Source organism: Spea bombifrons, chromosome 3, assembly GCF_027358695.1.
Source record: "Spea bombifrons isolate aSpeBom1 chromosome 3, aSpeBom1.2.pri, whole genome shotgun sequence".
NCBI lineage: Eukaryota > Metazoa > Chordata > Amphibia > Anura > Pelobatidae > Spea > Spea bombifrons.
This window is the reverse complement of record NC_071089.1, coordinates 81,924,698-81,941,603: the sequence shown is the minus strand read 5'-3', so window position 1 is coordinate 81,941,603 and position 16,906 is coordinate 81,924,698. Positions and strand designations below refer to the sequence as shown.

Genomic DNA, 16,906 nt, shown 5'->3' with positions numbered 1-16,906 from the left:
AGTAAAATAAAAAGCTTTCACACCTGCGGCCATACCACCCTGAAAGTGCCTGATCTTGTCTGATCTTGTAAGCTAAGTAGGGTTGGGCCTGGTTAGTACCTGGATGGGGGACCGCCTGGGAATGCCAGGTGTTGTAGGCTTTTTCTTTTCTCACAGTCCGGGGAGAGCTTTTTGCCATGTGTTTCTTGCTCATCATCAAAGCATTAAACCCTTATTTGAACCTTCTCATCTTCTCTGTCCTGTCCCAGAGCTTATAATTATTTCTGTCTGACGACAAGCAGCAGCAGCAGCAGCAGCAGCAGCAGCAACAGAATAAGAGAAGTAAAATAAAAAGCTTTCACTCCTGCGGCCATACCGCCCTGAAAGCGCCTGATCTCATCTGATCTCGGAAGTTAAGCAGGTTTGGCCTTGGTTAGTACCTGGATGGGTGACTGCCTGGGAATACCAGGTGTTGTAGGCTTTTTCTTTTCTCACAGTCTAGGGAGAGCTTTTTGCCATGTGTTTCTTGCTCATCATCAAAGCTTTAAACCCTTATTTGAACCTTCTCACCTTCTCTGTCCTTTCCCAGGGCTTATAATTCTTTCTGTCTGACGACAAGCAGCAGCAGCAGCAGCAACAGAATAAGAGAAGTAAAATAAAAATCTTTCACGCCTGCAGCCATACTACCCTGAAAGTGCCTGATCTCGGAAGCTAAGGGGGGTTGGGTCTGGTTAGTACTTGGATGGGAGACCGCCTGGGAATACCCGGTGTTGTAGGCTTTTTCTTTTCTCACAGTCCGGGGAGAGCTTTTTGCCATGTTTCTTGCTCATCATCAAAGCTTTAAACCCTTATTTGAACCTTCTCACCTTCTCTGTCCTGTCCCAGAGCTTATAATTATTTCTGTCTGACGACAAGCAGCAGCAGCAACAGAATAAGAGAAGTAAAATAAAAATCTTTCACGCCTGCGGCCATACCTCCCTGAAAGCGCCCGATCTCATCTGATCTCGGAAGCTAAGCAGGGTTGGGCTTGGTTAGTACCTGGATGGGTGACTGCCTGGGAATACCATGTCTGGTACCAGACAGTATAATGAACAGCACCAGAATGAACAGGAAAGGGGAGGGGCTAGCTGAATACAACCTGACTAAGGGATTTTGTAGGATGGCACGCCCTTTAAGAGGCCTTTCAGGACGACCCTTTGGATGTACTTTAACTTTATTCTAGCACAGGACTTGTCACAAAGGTCTTGTCCGCAGATTTCTGTGCAGGAAGAAGACACTTAGGCTGCTACTTGGTCTGTAGTCTCCCTGCCGTACCTTGACACAGGAAGGGATTCTGCAGAAGTTGCAGGAATGTACTGAGATGGATGTAGCGCCTGCACGTGATCCTCACAATTGCACTCTGTGCACTTGATGGGGGTTTTGCAGTTTTTGGCAAAATGTTCAGTAGAAGCACAACACCTGAAACACACCCCATATGTCTTTAGGAGCTCCTTGCGCTCTTGGATAGGTTTCCTTCTAAAGCCAATGCACTTTTGGGAGTGGTTGAGGTTTCTTATGAATAGGACATAGGCGGTTAGGATTCTCAATCTTTTTACCCTGACTGTTTTTGTCGGGAGTTGATGTAGGAGGGGGAAGGACATTAGTCTTTTTCACCGATACTGGACCCCTGTACTTTCTAAGATTAGAGTGCGGTCTGTCGTAGGCCTGAGGGGGGGTGCCAAGGGCATTGAGCTCATTGTAGGTTAAACTAGGGTCATTCTTAGTTTCTGCAATATTCTTGACAAACTCACAGAAGTAGGAGAATGGGGGAAAGGAGACTTTATTCTCTTTTTTATACTTTGACCCGAGCGCTACCCATTTTTCCTGAATATTATATGGCAGCTTGGAAACTATTGGGTATACTCCACAAGCAGTGTCCAGATAGCTGAGGCCAGGGAGGTAAACGTCTGCTTTGGCCAGCTGGAGCTCTAAGAGAAGGTCACTGAGTTCCAGGAATTTCTGATTGTCCTTACCGGATATTTTTGGAAAATTCTGCAGTCGTTTAAACAAAGCATCCTCTATGGCTTCAGGGCTACCAAAGCTTTGTTCTAGTCTTTGCCAAGCAGCGATGAGGCCTGCTGCAGGGTTATCAATGTGGACAGCCCTGAGTCTCTTGACACGTTCTGTAGACTGTGGGCCAAGCTACCTGATCAGCAGGTGAAGCTCCTCAGCAGGAGTAATGCCAAGGCTACTAATTGTAGTTCTGAAGGTGCTTTTCCAGCTTCTGTAATTTTCAGGCTGGTCATCAAACCTGGAAAGGCTGGTTTTGGTGAGTTCATGGCAAACCATATACTTCGCTAACTCTGACATCTCTAAGTTTGGGCAGGGAATAGCAGGTTGAAAGGTGTTGATCATGTTGTCCGTGGTATTCTGGTTGAGCAACTTAGGGTAGTATGGGGTCGCATAGGTATTTATCCCTGGTGGCGGTTTATAGTCTGTAGACCTGGTCAGGGATACGTTTGGAGCAGTATGGTTGCCAGGGATTTGGTGCACTGCAGGAGAGTAGATTCGCATCTGGGGTTTTATGTGTTGAGCTTGCTGGTTCACTATGGTGTGTGAGGAAAGGTGAGGGCAGTTAGTGGTTAGTGCGTTGTACAGACCTTGGGTGCAGGGGTCTGCCAAAGAGTCTGTGCCCTGTTGCTTTGGAGGAATATCTTTACTTTCAGTAACATTTGAGGCAATGGGGGGTTCACTATTTTGGTTTAGTACATAGTCTTTGGTGCGCTTAAGGGGATCCTCGGTATCCAAGTCACTTAAGCTGGCGCTGTCTCCCTCACTCCCGTTCGCAGCTTGTTCTAGAACTCTTAGTGTTGCCATGGCTGTGGCATGCTCACATTGTTTCTCTAGAGCTACCATTTCTATTTTAGCCTTCCTTTGCGCAAAGGCCGCCTGTATCTTGGTAGCCTCTGCCAAAAAAGTTCTATTTCTTTTAAAGCATCTTCTGAATTCATCTTCTGTAAATTAGAGACATAAAGTTTGCTGTGAGCAAGATATTGTGAATGTGCTGTAGAGAGCTGTCCTAGAGCTTCCTCTAGTAATGACACATCAGAAGCGGGCTGTGAGATGGTGGTGAGAGAACTCATCACCTGTTCCCAAAGCCATTCCATTTGTTGCAATATTTCACAGTTTATGTCTTTAAGTGTTTCAATGATCTTCCAGGTAGGCTTTATGCTGCGTTTTCTTCAAGCTGGATTGACATCTATGATTTCCTCATTTGAGGCATGTTGCTTTTCCTGTGATGATAGTGAGCTACTAGGATTAGGAGGCAGAGGTATTACTAACCTACACAGGTCCAGCACAAGGGCAGCTAAGCTGTGTTGCTGTCTTTTCACTATTCTGCCACACTAACAAAGCTGTGAGATATGGGTTCCTGAGACCAACTGCTAAGTCTGTATTGACCAGTACTCACACAATGAAAGTTCAGCAGACAGTGTCAACTTCAGCAAAACTGACATGTAGAAGAGGATCTCAGTAAAGTTTTAATCTTCAGGCTGACAATCCTTGTAAATATGTACAGATGTGCAGGTGAAAAGACAGTAGTTCTTGCTAACAAATCACAGAACATGGCTGGTACCAGACAGTATAATGAACAGCACCAGAATGAACAGGAAAGGGGAGGGGTTAGCTGAATACAACCTGACTAAGGGAGCCCAGCAGGGACAAATAACATGATAGCCAGTAGCAAACAGCATATAAATCTAAATACAAAATAAACCATGAGTCATGAGACATGACAAATGTACATCCTTTTTCTAGCACTACTGTGCTAAATAAATTGTTTACTAATTTATTTTTTTATTTGCTCCTCTATCTAACTATATCTGCATGTACCTATGCCTGGTAGGCCCAGGTTTGACTGTTGCACCAATTTATACTTCAGTTATTCTATATGTATTATTGTTTGGTGTGCCATTTCCCATATCTATACTCTACAAAAGGAGGAAAATGGAGTCAAAATTCCTAGATATGGCATGCACCGAGTAGAAGGAAGACACAGCCCTCTAGTTATGTTATAAAATGCCATAGAGTCATATAATTTGTCATTCTTGTTCAAGAAAAAGCATAAGAAAAATCTGTAGATGTATTTTATTGGTGTGGGTTGAGACACAGTTACTACAGTATAGAATAACTATAAAGAGGCATTAGACTTGTATGTAAGTACATATTTAGTCATTTTACAAAACAAAGATTATAGGATAAAGAACGAAAATGAAGCAAATACATCAGGTTGATAAATACTGGAATAAAATGTGCATTCAATTTTACATTTTGTTTGGATCAATTAACACACAAAACATCTTGATTTGGAAAGTGTTTAGGTACTGTATATTGCATGCTGTATGAACAGATGCTAATGCTTCAAAAGTATCCATCTTTGTGCTATATTTATATAAGTATTTATATGGGGAACAGATTTAATTATAATTACCCTTTAATGTATTTATTTATCATGCTAAAACAATTCACATATTTTCAAAAATGTCTTTACAAATTACATTTTTGTGAATTCCAGGAAAGAACATGCAAGTCCTCAAATAAAGTTTAAAAAATTCACAAAAAAATCAGCTTTAACACTTTGAAAAAGCCTTTGTAAAGGTAGTGTGCTATTTTATATTATTTTATACTTTTTATTCTGTAAAGTATAAATAAATAGCCTTTTTACATTGCTCCTGGGATCATTTTCTTTTTTTATCAAGAAGGACACTTGCTGCTCCAATATCCTTGGTGGGGATCATACCACCTACGCCTGTAGGAAAGAGCAACCTTTAAAGTGCTCTTAACCACGATTTTAACCAACACCTGAGTACCACACCATTGCTGCTATTTCATCCTTAGGCGAGGATTGTATCGTCCATACATGCATTTTGGAGCTAGAATAGCTCCAAAAAATTGTGAGTACCACATTTGTATCTTATTTTTATATATACCTGGAATATAAACATACTACACCATTGTGCTACTTTTCTTTTTTCTATTTCTTATTGTTGAAGCGCAACCACTACCCCCTTTGTGAATTTCTACTATTAATCAAGCCAAGAAGAGGAAACCTTGGCAAGTGGGCTGCTGCTCTATTTTATGAACTTTTAGGATTTTCAAGAATCTGTTTAATACGTTTTGTGGTTTTCCTCAGAGTTGGTGAGTGAACTCACCACAGCTTAGCTTTTGGACTCTGTCCATCTATATTACTCTCTGTTAAAAGTGCTCATCGTAAATCCACCCCTGTGATGTCCACCCAAGGGAAACAAATCCCATACCTACACTAGCCATTTGGGACCCTCTGCTGGCCAATCAGATTTCAGGGCTTTACAAGCCTGGGGTGTCAGGAGTACACAACGCACCTGACATAAGCACTTTTATTTCTGGGACAATGAATTCCGCAGGGAAATAGAACCAGAATGTTCAGCAGAACAAACAATCCTCTTATCACGGCTGCTGTGAATTACAATGGAAAGGAAAGTTAACTGTAATTGAAATGTTTTTAGTGTGTATTTTATCGGGTGAGGATAATGGGAGTTGTAGTTCACAGCAGCTGATCATATCATCCATTGCATGTTACATACCAGGAGTGGGTTTCCATGTGAGTTAAGCAGGAATAGCGGGCATTCAACCTGCTTTTAAATCCCGCAGAGAACGTAAATTACTTCCATTTTAGCGTCTTCGCTTAACTTGAAATCAGAGGAAATGTTAAATGCCTGTTTACTACACCGGCTTTTTCTACACCAGTAAAACTGACATTACTGACACTTTGAACGACAAGCATGCCCTCAAACACCTAAATTTAATTAATCTCATGTTGCCTTGACATTAAGCCAGAGCCTGTTGCGGTATAAGGGAAGGAAACAGAATATATCCAGTGTCACACCTGCGGTTACATGGGGAACATTCAGGTCCAAAAAGAAACAGAGGAATGTATTCAAGGAGGGAAAGAAGATATCTTAATATCAGTCATTCAGTCATTGGTTAAATCTTTCCCTTCATTTCTGATAAAGGGGAAGATTAAACCAATGAGTAGCTGACATCAAAGATTAAACAATCCTGAAACCTGATATAAAGAATCAGACACTAATCATCCTTGGTCTTGTCTTGCGATTCAGGATCACTTTATACCTATCAAATTCATATTTACATTTCTTCAATGTATTAGGCTTAGCCGCTTCTGATGGGAGGCTGTTTCATTTATCTACCACCCTCTCAGCAGTTGAACTTTCTTACATTACATCTAAAGCTCTCTAGTTTTATGTAATGAATTATTCTACCTATGTGAAATAAAGTTCCCTGCTGTATGTTTTATGTAATGAATTATTCTACTTATGTGAAATAAAGTTCCCTGCTGTATGTTATTAACTTGTTCTATTCAAATATTTCTGTCACACCTCCTCTCTCTCGTCTCCGAGATATACATATACAGTGTATTTCTTGCTGTTTAATACTGCTGGACTTAATTATTAATTACGGAGTGGGTTTACTTAACAATATTAAGTACAAAATCTAACGACATTTCATTGATTTTGTTTTAATAGCATTGATAGTTCAGATGTTTTACATGAAACCACAAAGATGGCAGTTTTGGGTGGTTTCTATGGCTTTGCTGAGACGGATGCTGTTTGAAAGTTCTGTGAATGACGCCAACGCTGGATCATATGCTGGGTTTCCAACAGCAGAAGAGGGATCGCCAGAAACGGCGTTTTGATTTTTTGGTCTTCCTCTTTGGTTGGTCTTCACACGGTGCTTCCACCTCTGGTTTATTTTCAGGATCTGGAGAAATCTGAAATGAAGAAGCATACGTTATATTTAAAGTTTCTAATCTCACTATGATGGAGTTTGAATCATATCGGACTAATGTTTACGTTTTATGAAATTTGGTAAGCGCACAGCAGAGAGTGAGTATTTTTGCTCCCCAAGCTCTATCAGGCCCTTATCACACTCCCATTGTTATTCTCTTTCTGGGATGAGTCGCTTATATTATTATTTTTGGGTAATACTAAAATATGGTCACTGAAGTCACAAAGCAGTGCACTCAAATGCAAGATGCAAACATTTAATATCATGATATCCGTAGCCTGATTATTGAGCAGAAAGAGTGATCATGTACCACAAAACTCTCTGGATATATTAGAATAAGGCTGTTGTGTTCTCAAAATATTATGATTAATGTTTAAATTGCATGAGAATTATTTGAATTTGAACAAATTATCACTTGTTGCTCTACCTCAAAATCAAAGGTTGTATTTATACGTCCTGAAATAGTTGTTTCCTCGTCCCAGGAGTCACAAGGCGTCTCAAAGCTTTCTGAAGAATGCTAAAGAAAACAGTAACATAAGAATATTAATAACTAATAACCAATAACTAATATGTGCTAAATATTATTTACGTTATATTATCAGTGCATTTAAACACCAAGCTGTTATCTGGTGGCTGCTCCATCTAGAAGGCAGCTCTGCACGTGTCCACCACCTTCTCAGACTCTCCAGATTTGGACAAAGCACATTCTGCTGCTTGCAATGAAATGAATTTTAATATTCCACTCAATTACTAATAACAGTTCCAAAAACCTCACCAAGTACTCATGTATTGTAGCTGTATGAGCATAAAACAGACTCAAAAGGACACGCGCATGGATTTCTCCTGTGGAAACCTTACTGAGATATAGGATTAAGTCCTTGGCCTATATATACGGTAATTATACTCTAAAGTTTTCAGTACGTTTGATGAAATAAGTAGATACAAAGTATGTAAAATGTGTGTATGAATAAAAGTTTCACTTAGAGAAACTGTTAACCTGATCAATGCTTTTATCAGTGTCTGTCTGTGCAGCTGCATCGCTGGTTGTGCCGCTCGCTGCAATCTCTCCTTCATCAATATCAGTAAACTACAGGGGAAAAAGAATGACAACGTGTTAAATCAAAATGTTGGATTGTATACTATACCCCTCTAGACTGTAAGCTGCTTTGAGCAAGGCCCTCATCAGCTGCTGTTTCTGTAGATCAAATTGTTATGCTTAATATAACTTCTTATGTCCTGTCTACCCATTGTACAGCCCTATGGATAATGATGGCGCTATATCAAAGAATAAACAATAATAATACCATAATACATAAAGGCAACACTCACCAGTTTCTGCAGGTTCTCCTGTATGGCTTCTCCTGTCCTGTACATTGTCTCACACAGGAGATCCAATTCTTTCAGGGCCTGCACAAACTCCACAACTGATAGATTTCCTTCCTCCATAATGGGCTCCAAAGCTGGTCGCTAAACAATAAAAGAAGTAGGATCAATATAATTGTTTACAGCCTGGTATATGGGAATGTTACAGAAGGAAACATACATTCATCTTCAATTATTTATCCCTAAAGACTCTGAGATTTAGCCACAGATCAAAATATGACTTAATATCACAAAATATAGTAAATTTAATGATGTGTTGTGATGTTACCCCTCATTTGTAGCCACTAATAAAGGAGTTTGGTTGCAGCCATTATACTGTATATAGTATTTATAACACTATGACATCATAAAGGCAGTCTTATATACTGTGTTAGCCACGGCTTTGTTGATAACAACAAGGTAGAAAAATTTGGGTAACAGAAACAGTTGCCAGCATTAACTAAACTTTTCAGTCATGCCAATGAGAACAGAAGGCTTCACCCAAACTTCTTTATGTTACCCAACTGAGGGTGAAAATGGCGATCATAAAGACAATCATGCATTATGACATCATAAAATGTTTTAACCCATGATTGGCCAATGATTTTTTTTTAACACTTCATATGCTGTGTTTGTAACTTTTGTATTGAACAAAGAATCCAAGAATAAGCCACAACATGTATATTTTTGAACTGTAAGCAACCCCAGGCAATTAACTAGGAGCATTTGGACAATAGCCCTGCAACAATTCTGCCAAACCTAGCAGTGTCATCATATTATGTGTTGTTGGTGTGATTTGTGAGAATCCTTCTTTTTTAAGCCTACATGCACTTGAGTTTCCTATTTGCGAGTCTATGTGAGTTGATCGTTATCTTTTGAGGCTAATGCAAGGTTATGTAATGTTTGGTTTACTGGTATTTTTCTGCTATTGCCAAGGACCTGCATACCTCATACCTGTGCCATGCCCAAAGTATTTCTTTATAGCTGCTCAATGTGCATTTCATGTATGGTCATGCAATGACCAAGTTAGGACAGTCTAAATTCTTCAAGACATGCCTATCAGATACAGGGTGCTCCTTTTTTAAGCTAATTGATTCTCTTCCAGTGAGCTTCCTTACATTTTATTAATGTTACTCTTATAAGAAGAGAGGAAGATGATTTTCTCGTTGCAGTTAACTCAATTTTTTCGCTAAGGAGATGGCTTTCCTGATGGGAGACAAATGTTAGTTACCCATTATAGGGAAAACGTATATGACCGCAGTAATAGTAGCTAACAGACCAGCTTGGGGTGGTGTAGCCCACCTTACTTTTAATGTTCAGTGTCAGTTTCCCAATATACTACACCTTAGCATCTGGACACCCTAAACTATCCTCTGTGCATCGATATAACTGTCTGTAAATGGTGTTCACCCTAAATCCAACCCGTGAGGTGACCCACAGATCAACAAGGCACAACAAATCAATAAAGATAGGGGATGTGAGTTACGTGAAGCAATGTGTGTCAGAATGACCTGTCATACAGGGCCCCGAGGTCCATCTCTATGACAGAGATGGCTCCAGGTAGCATAGGTAGGAACTCCATTGTTTAATATATCCCATCAATAGGATTGCTGCCAGGGGAATTAAAGGTTGGGTTGAATACATGTATCTGTTAATTTATGTTAATGCAGTTCTGTGGATAAATGAGTCTATGTTTTACAACAATAAACTGTTCATTCCTGCTGTACTCAGTTCAAGGTAGTTGTGTCTACTTATTGGGTACACATAGCAGGGTTCCAAGGTGCGCATGCTGGCTGGTGCTGGAAGTGATACCGGGGACTACAGGAGGATACATCTGGGTGATCTCTAGGAGTTACTACAGCTCTCTTGGTGAACCCGTTACACAGTGCATAAATATATTTTGTTGATCTGACCTAAAGTCTGCAGATCAATATATGTGGTCATTTATACACAATAAGAGTAGAAGAGAAAGCATAACATTCATGAAAGACGAAATAGTCGATCAACTACAGTTACAATGAAGTGAAGAAGTTCCACAGGGACACTGTACATGATACCAGTATACCGAAAGACATGTAAATGCTGATACAGCACCATCTGCTGGCAAATGTGACAATGGATGTCACGAAAATGAAATGCACTTTGCATTCGCTGTGTTTGGTGGAGCTGAGTGATGGTGGAGCTGAGTATTTCACATGCAGGGTGATGTGTTCACCAGAAGTAAAAGGGGAGGTTCTGGAGAATCGTGTATTTGCAACAGAGGTACCATGGGAAATGAAAGGGACCTCACAGCTATCATATTCATATGATGGTTGGATTGTCTGTAGGTAATATTCTATTTTATTTCAAATATTTGCTTATGTCTCCCACATGCTGTTAAGAAGTAAGACGAGAAAAGATGTGTTAACCCCCTGAACTCAATCCTGATTTAGGGGCTGACATAGTGATAAATTTGGTTTAACACCCTGACAGATATTTGATGAACCTGGAAAGGATTTTGCTCTCATGTTGTTGCTGTCAGCCGTAAACATTTTTAACCAGCCTATGAAAGTTTTAAGGCATATTCAGCCAGCTGGGTGACACCTCATGTGCACTCAGAGAAAGAATTTCCTTTAGCTGAAAAGATTACTTAGTAACTGGAAGACCTTTGTGCTCCTGAAACAAACAAGCCAAGATGACTATAATAGAAGGGAGACTTTGACCTTAAGAAATCACACAAGAATACTGCAGCCCTGAAATTAGTTAACTAATGTCATGTTATTAGGCATTGAAGGAAAGCAGACTAGATTTGAATTGCAAGCAAATGCACAGATCAAAGAATATAGAGATGTAAAATATGTTTAATATGGCTTACATACCATATTACAGATACATGTTATAAAGTATACAAAATAGAAACAATAAGTACACTTGTGTTGTTTTTATTATTGGGCTGTATATATTATTTTGCGGTATTCGTGGCATACAAATGCACTATGAATTCACATGTTATGATTTGTAAACATGTTAAAGTATTTGAAGTCACAATGGGCCATTTCTTGTTCTCCAAATTATACTGCTGTTACCCCAAGACCTAGGCCTCACAAGAAGCTCATTAAACAAAGTATAGATCAAATTTGTGCTTGGTTATCTGTTAGTTCTCTACCAAGTTCAAAAGAAATGGCTGAACATGGAGCAGAATTTGTCAAGTCTACAGAATGCTAATTAAGCTGCTTGCAATTCGTGCATAACTATCGTTAACATAGTTTCTCATGGGTTAAGGCTCTTATTTACGCTACTGTGAAAAGACTGACTACTTTAACTGTATTATATAATTATATTATATTTAAGCTTTATTTGGAGTAACTAAAAGTAAAAGAGAACTTCTGAGATGACACAAAAAAATGGTATAAAAGTATTCATGTAATCCTGATATGTAATACTTACATTGGTGGTGGGGAATACTCTGCCACCCCTATAAGTCATCTCAAACACAGTACTGTAGTACACCTGCATTAAATGTGTGTCAACCATATGGCGAGAGGACCTTCTTGTGGGGTATAAGAAGGGCACAGGTAGGATAAACCAAAAAGCAAATGTAGGGGCGCATTTATGAAGAATGTGTAGTGTAGGTACTAAAAGGCCTCAACGTTAGCTAGAACAACTCTGGTAACATATCAGAATCCCACAAACACCAATAAAGGCTAAATGTCACAGCACATCTTCATTACACATTTATTAAAGAGAAATTAAAACATGTTTAACACATTATGGATGTGTGTGTGGTGTATTTTCCAAGTTATTTAGCATATAGGTTGCCATGTTCAGAGCCATTTCCCTTTAAGAGATGTTTGACATTTGTGAAAGCATATAATTCCTCATTTTATGTTCTCTCAGGGCCCCATGAATGTTCAGATATTCTTGCTTTGGACACAACACACTGTACATCCCCAGGAAATATAATGAGCATCTTGCCTAGTAACCCCTAGAATTGCTCCATAGCAGTGGAGTCTTTCTCCTCCATGTCATAAAGAATCTTGATTGAAGAAATGTACGGCTTTTAATGTGAAGAAGTACCACGTGTCACCAAACTTTTCCAAACCCCTTTTCCTTATGTGTACCTGTATGGAATGGAGGTGACACACAGGCAAAACACATAGGGCAAAACACATAGGGCAAAAAAGAAAAGCAAGGGCATCCAACTTATATTTTGCATATTGCTTTCTTAAGTGTTATACAGAAATATTTATATTGATCTTTGCAGTATTGGCTGCAAGATCTGAGCAGAGCTTCTTAATATTTATTAATTATATCACATTCATTTTGCTCTAGTGTTCTGCTTTTCACACCATCCTGAGGAATTTTAAGATTGTCTGTGAGGAATCAGGACTAGTTTCTATCAGACATACCATAGAATGTGTTTTTCTTGTTTAAAAAGCCTCTTAAATATAAATTACTATAATGTATGTATTTCTTTAACAGACTTGTGATCATGATTATTGTGTTCATTAGTTTAGAAATAATCATTTTACCATAATTTATATTTTAGACTGGGATCATTTAAACACATAAAGTAGCAGCAATTCTTTGAAATAAAGTTATAGGTTTGAAGACTTCGTATTCTTGTATCCACCGCATGACTCTAGTAAGGGAAATGTTTACGGATTTCACCTAATCAGTTTTTCTCACAATTATGCAGTATGGGTTTGCTACGTCTGCCAGATGCGTCTTCACTGATTATTTCAGAAGAATTAACAAGATTACGACAGCCTGGAAAGAGGAAAAGAAAGAAGGAACTCAGTAAAGTCCTTTTTGATGTAGAAACCATAAAAAATCCCTGCTCAGATCTAAGCTGAGTCTAATAAAAGGAGGAACATAATGTACAAGTCATTTTCAGAGCTGTGAGTTAGACACACATAGGGGTCTGATGCATGTTGAAGACCAACATTATTGGACTTTTAAGCTTTTTTTTTATGTTTCCTTTTTTTGTCCATTTTGTTCTGGAAGTCCTTATCCACTGAGAGAACTCTGTGTTATACGTATTTATCATCCCCACGTAGCACTTTAACTTCATGGGTGAAATGGTGTCAACTCCGAGTTAGGCGATGGCCAGGGCTGGAAATTCACACTAGTCAACTCACCCGTGTAAGAAAATGTAAACGGAGAGGATAGATTCTTATTTTTTTTTATCGTATTATGATTTTATATATATATATATATATATATATATATATATACCTTACATTGTTTAGATTATTTTGAATAAAGTAATTACATACTAAAATAGAGTACCATAGACTGCAGGATGTTATTTGTTCTTAAAAAGTGGAAAACAAATCAGTGTACCAAATAACCTCATTGATATTACATTGTTGCACAATAAGCAATGCTTGAAATTTGGAAGTCACTTAAGATTGTTGCACAAACTGAAGTAGAATAACATTATCCGTTTCTATCCATCATAATGATACATTTACACATTACAGCTCAGCATGGCAGAATTCAGCCGGGATTAACACACTGGAATGCGGCTTTACACACTATGGTATATTGACACTCGTAAAGGACAACATGACACTTTTGTGCTAATTGTCATAGACCAGAGTCTGTAGTTACAGAAGTGCTGATTAGAGCTGATTTAAATGTATCATGGCTCCTTCATACATTTTATGAAGGGGGAGCTCTGTCCTTAACCCTGCAGAGGACAAACTAACATTAAACGCACACCTTTAACATGCCTGGTGTTGTAGTATATGGTCAATCATACTGTGGCTGCCTGGGTGTCATGAGAGAGACGAGATGCACCTGGCAATGATCCAGAAATTCCCTTACGTTACAGGGAAAAGTAGAAACCCTGTAGCGCCCACTTATGTAAAAGCATTACGCTATTATGCCTCAAACTACAGCACATCTACACATAATCCATAGTTTGTATAAATTAAAAATACCTAATACCCTCATTGGGGTCCATTCAATAACGTTATGATGGTAGGAGGGTTTGAAAGAGTGTTGTGGGTCGACTCCTTGACTTCACTATACATTCACTATTCATTATGAAGGGTCAACCTCAGTGAGCTTCAGCTGCAAGAAGACCTTTGCTGTCTTAGCATAATGTAGAGTTAAGTTAGTGACATTTCTCCAGTCTCCTCACCCAAGTCAAATATGCTTTATACAGGGCCAACTCAGCCCTTCTTGCTTGAGAAACCTGCCATTATTGACCCTTCATAATGAATAAAGAAGTGGGTTGAGTTGAAATTGCATTTGGGAATGTTTTAGGCAATGCACAATAATAATATTAACCATAAGAACAGTTATGCTTCATCTCTGCCTCATCTTGTGGATATTCACTTGGTGGCCTGAGTGGAGTATCTCTAAGGGGCACAGTAGTTCTAGAATATAACTCCCATCATACTAATGTACTGACAAGCTCTTCATGAAACTGTGTGATTGGTAAAACTCATACAAAAAAAGAAAATGGTACGGATACTCCTGGAGAGGCGAGAAATAGTGATTTCACTTTTAAGTAAACATGAATCAACCAAATAGAGAGAAATAAATAATCCTAGCAAGAAATTGAGGCACTGGAGGCAGAAATTTGACGTTTTTTGTTTCATTTTTCCAGAGATGCTCTTTCACTTGAGTACTAAAAACATCTTCCATCAAGAATCTTTTAAAGGCTTGCTATACAGCGAGGATCAGAGCCAAACTGGGACAGATCGATACATTTCTATGCCTTTGAATAGGATTATTCAATGTTATAGCAACAAAAGGAAGCAGCATGTATTTGTCTGGTGTGCCCCATGGAGAAACAGCGTCTGATAGAAACAGCAGAAATTGGGACCCATGCGTAAAAGAAGAGAGAGAAAAACACGTGATAGCGTAGAGTGTGAAAAAAAAAAACAATTACGGACAGCTATGCAATAAAAAACACCATGAAAATGAGTTCATCTGTAAAATATGTTTATTTCCACTGATTCTAAAAGCATAAAGAAAAAACACCAATGCCACAGTATCACAGTTAAAACAGCGGAGACGCAGGTCTGGGACACTCACAGCTGTGATGCACAAAGAGTTACGTGCAAATAACGCAATGAGCCACAATGAAAAACATTTCTTGTTCTAGTTTTACATTTCATCTTGTCAATAAGTTAAACAAAAAGTTAAAAAATACTTTCATAAACATTCACACACTCTAACACCATATGCTGACACATACTGTCGTGCTAACACCGCACACTAACACCATACACTCACGCACACTAACACCATACAGGAACATTTGCTTTCGCTACCACCATACAGCAGTAACAATGCCGGTTTCTGCAATATTTTAACCCATGAATCCCAGCCATCTATCTCATACATCTCTGGCACATCAGGATACTCCCCTGATCACCTGAAGCAATGGAAGAAAACAAGCAAAACAGAGGCTTTTCTTACATACGTTTTAAAACAATGAAGGTGGTCGGAGTTGTAGCCATCAAAAATGAGTGCACCAGAGGTGTGAAAGGATTGGTATGCTCTTGATTATTTTTTTGCCATTATTTCATTTCTTTAGCAATCTCCATGTATGTACGACAAACGGACCCAATATTAAGGGGGTGCAAGGTCTGTCACTTCAGACCTCAGCTTCTGTGCTCCCTATCACTGTGCGCCGGCAATTGATACTGAGTGCCGGGACATGATGTCATATCCTGGCGCTCAGCATGAATTGTTGTACGCACTGCCAGGGAGCGGCAAAGGAGAGGTCTGAAGTGACAAAAACAGATAGCATGATCCTACAACAAGAACAAAGAAGGAGAGGAAAAGAAGGAGGAGAAAGTAGAAAGGAAGAGGAGAAAGTAGAAAGGAAGAGGAGAAAGGTAAGAGATGGGGAGAATAGGGGTATCTGATATGAAAAAAAGAGGGTAGATAATGAGGAATGTGTGTATGGGCAGGCGTGTGTAAGGGCATTGTAAGTGTATGTGCGTATGGCAGGTGTGTGTAAAGGCAGTGTGTATGTGCAGGCGTGTGTAAGGGCAGTGTATGTGTGTGTATGCGCAGTTGTGTGTAAGGGCTGTGTATGTGTGTGTAAAGCCAGTCTGTATGTGCAGTTGTGAGTAAGGGCAGTGTACATATATATATTTATGTATGGGCAGGTGGGTGTAAGGGAATTGTATATAAAATAACCTCCGTAAAAATATAGTTTATGAGGTGCACAATTTTCCATTCTTGCCTTGGGCAAAAAGCCGTTAGTGAAACCTGTGTAGGTATATAGGCAATAATGCTTTGTGTGACAGGTGCTAAGGCCAGCTAAACGTTTGCTTAATTTCTCTGTAACCCCAACTTTGCACATATTGAGATTCCCGGGTGTGTTCCCAGCAGCCCGGGTATTATCGCTTTAACTTTCTCCTAGAGACCCGCAGAAGTCAGATCTGGCTGAAGGAGTCCGCCCGGCTCCCGTCTGATTTATTGAAAATGGGAGCTGTAGAATCCAAGCCCGTTTTTTAAATGACAGATCGTTCTCCGTTACTCGGGCAGTAAACGCGTGTTATGCGTCAGACATTCCTCCCGCGTCTTGTGCTGCGAACCAGATCTGTAGATCAGCGTAACATTCACACCGTCTACGGTATCACGCGGTCCGTGTATCTGTTAGTGATGTCCGGATCATGAACGAATCGTTCATTTGATCCGGTTCTTTTTAGTGATCCGGATGAGTCGGTTCACTAGACTGAACGATTCGTTTGTAGCGGTTCAGTCTGTGAATCATCATGCAGCTGTAACC

At 39.4% G+C, this 16,906-nt stretch overlaps 1 non-coding gene and 3 pseudogenes across 1 annotated transcript; all 4 read left to right on the top strand.

Annotated features, from left to right (window-relative positions):
* The first annotated feature begins 21 nt into the window (after window positions 1-21).
* On the top strand, window positions 22-140 carry LOC128487511 (uncharacterized; annotated as a pseudogene).
* Window positions 141-341: 201 nt separating this feature from the next.
* Window positions 342-460, top strand: LOC128486883 (5S ribosomal RNA). Its single transcript, XR_008353155.1, has one exon. It is a non-coding gene; the product is annotated as a 5S ribosomal RNA (ribosomal RNA).
* Window positions 461-649: 189 nt separating this feature from the next.
* Window positions 650-758, top strand: LOC128487807 (uncharacterized; annotated as a pseudogene).
* Window positions 759-939: 181 nt separating this feature from the next.
* LOC128487414 (uncharacterized) lies at window positions 940-1,060 on the top strand (annotated as a pseudogene).
* Window positions 1,061-16,906: the final 15,846 nt, after the last annotated feature.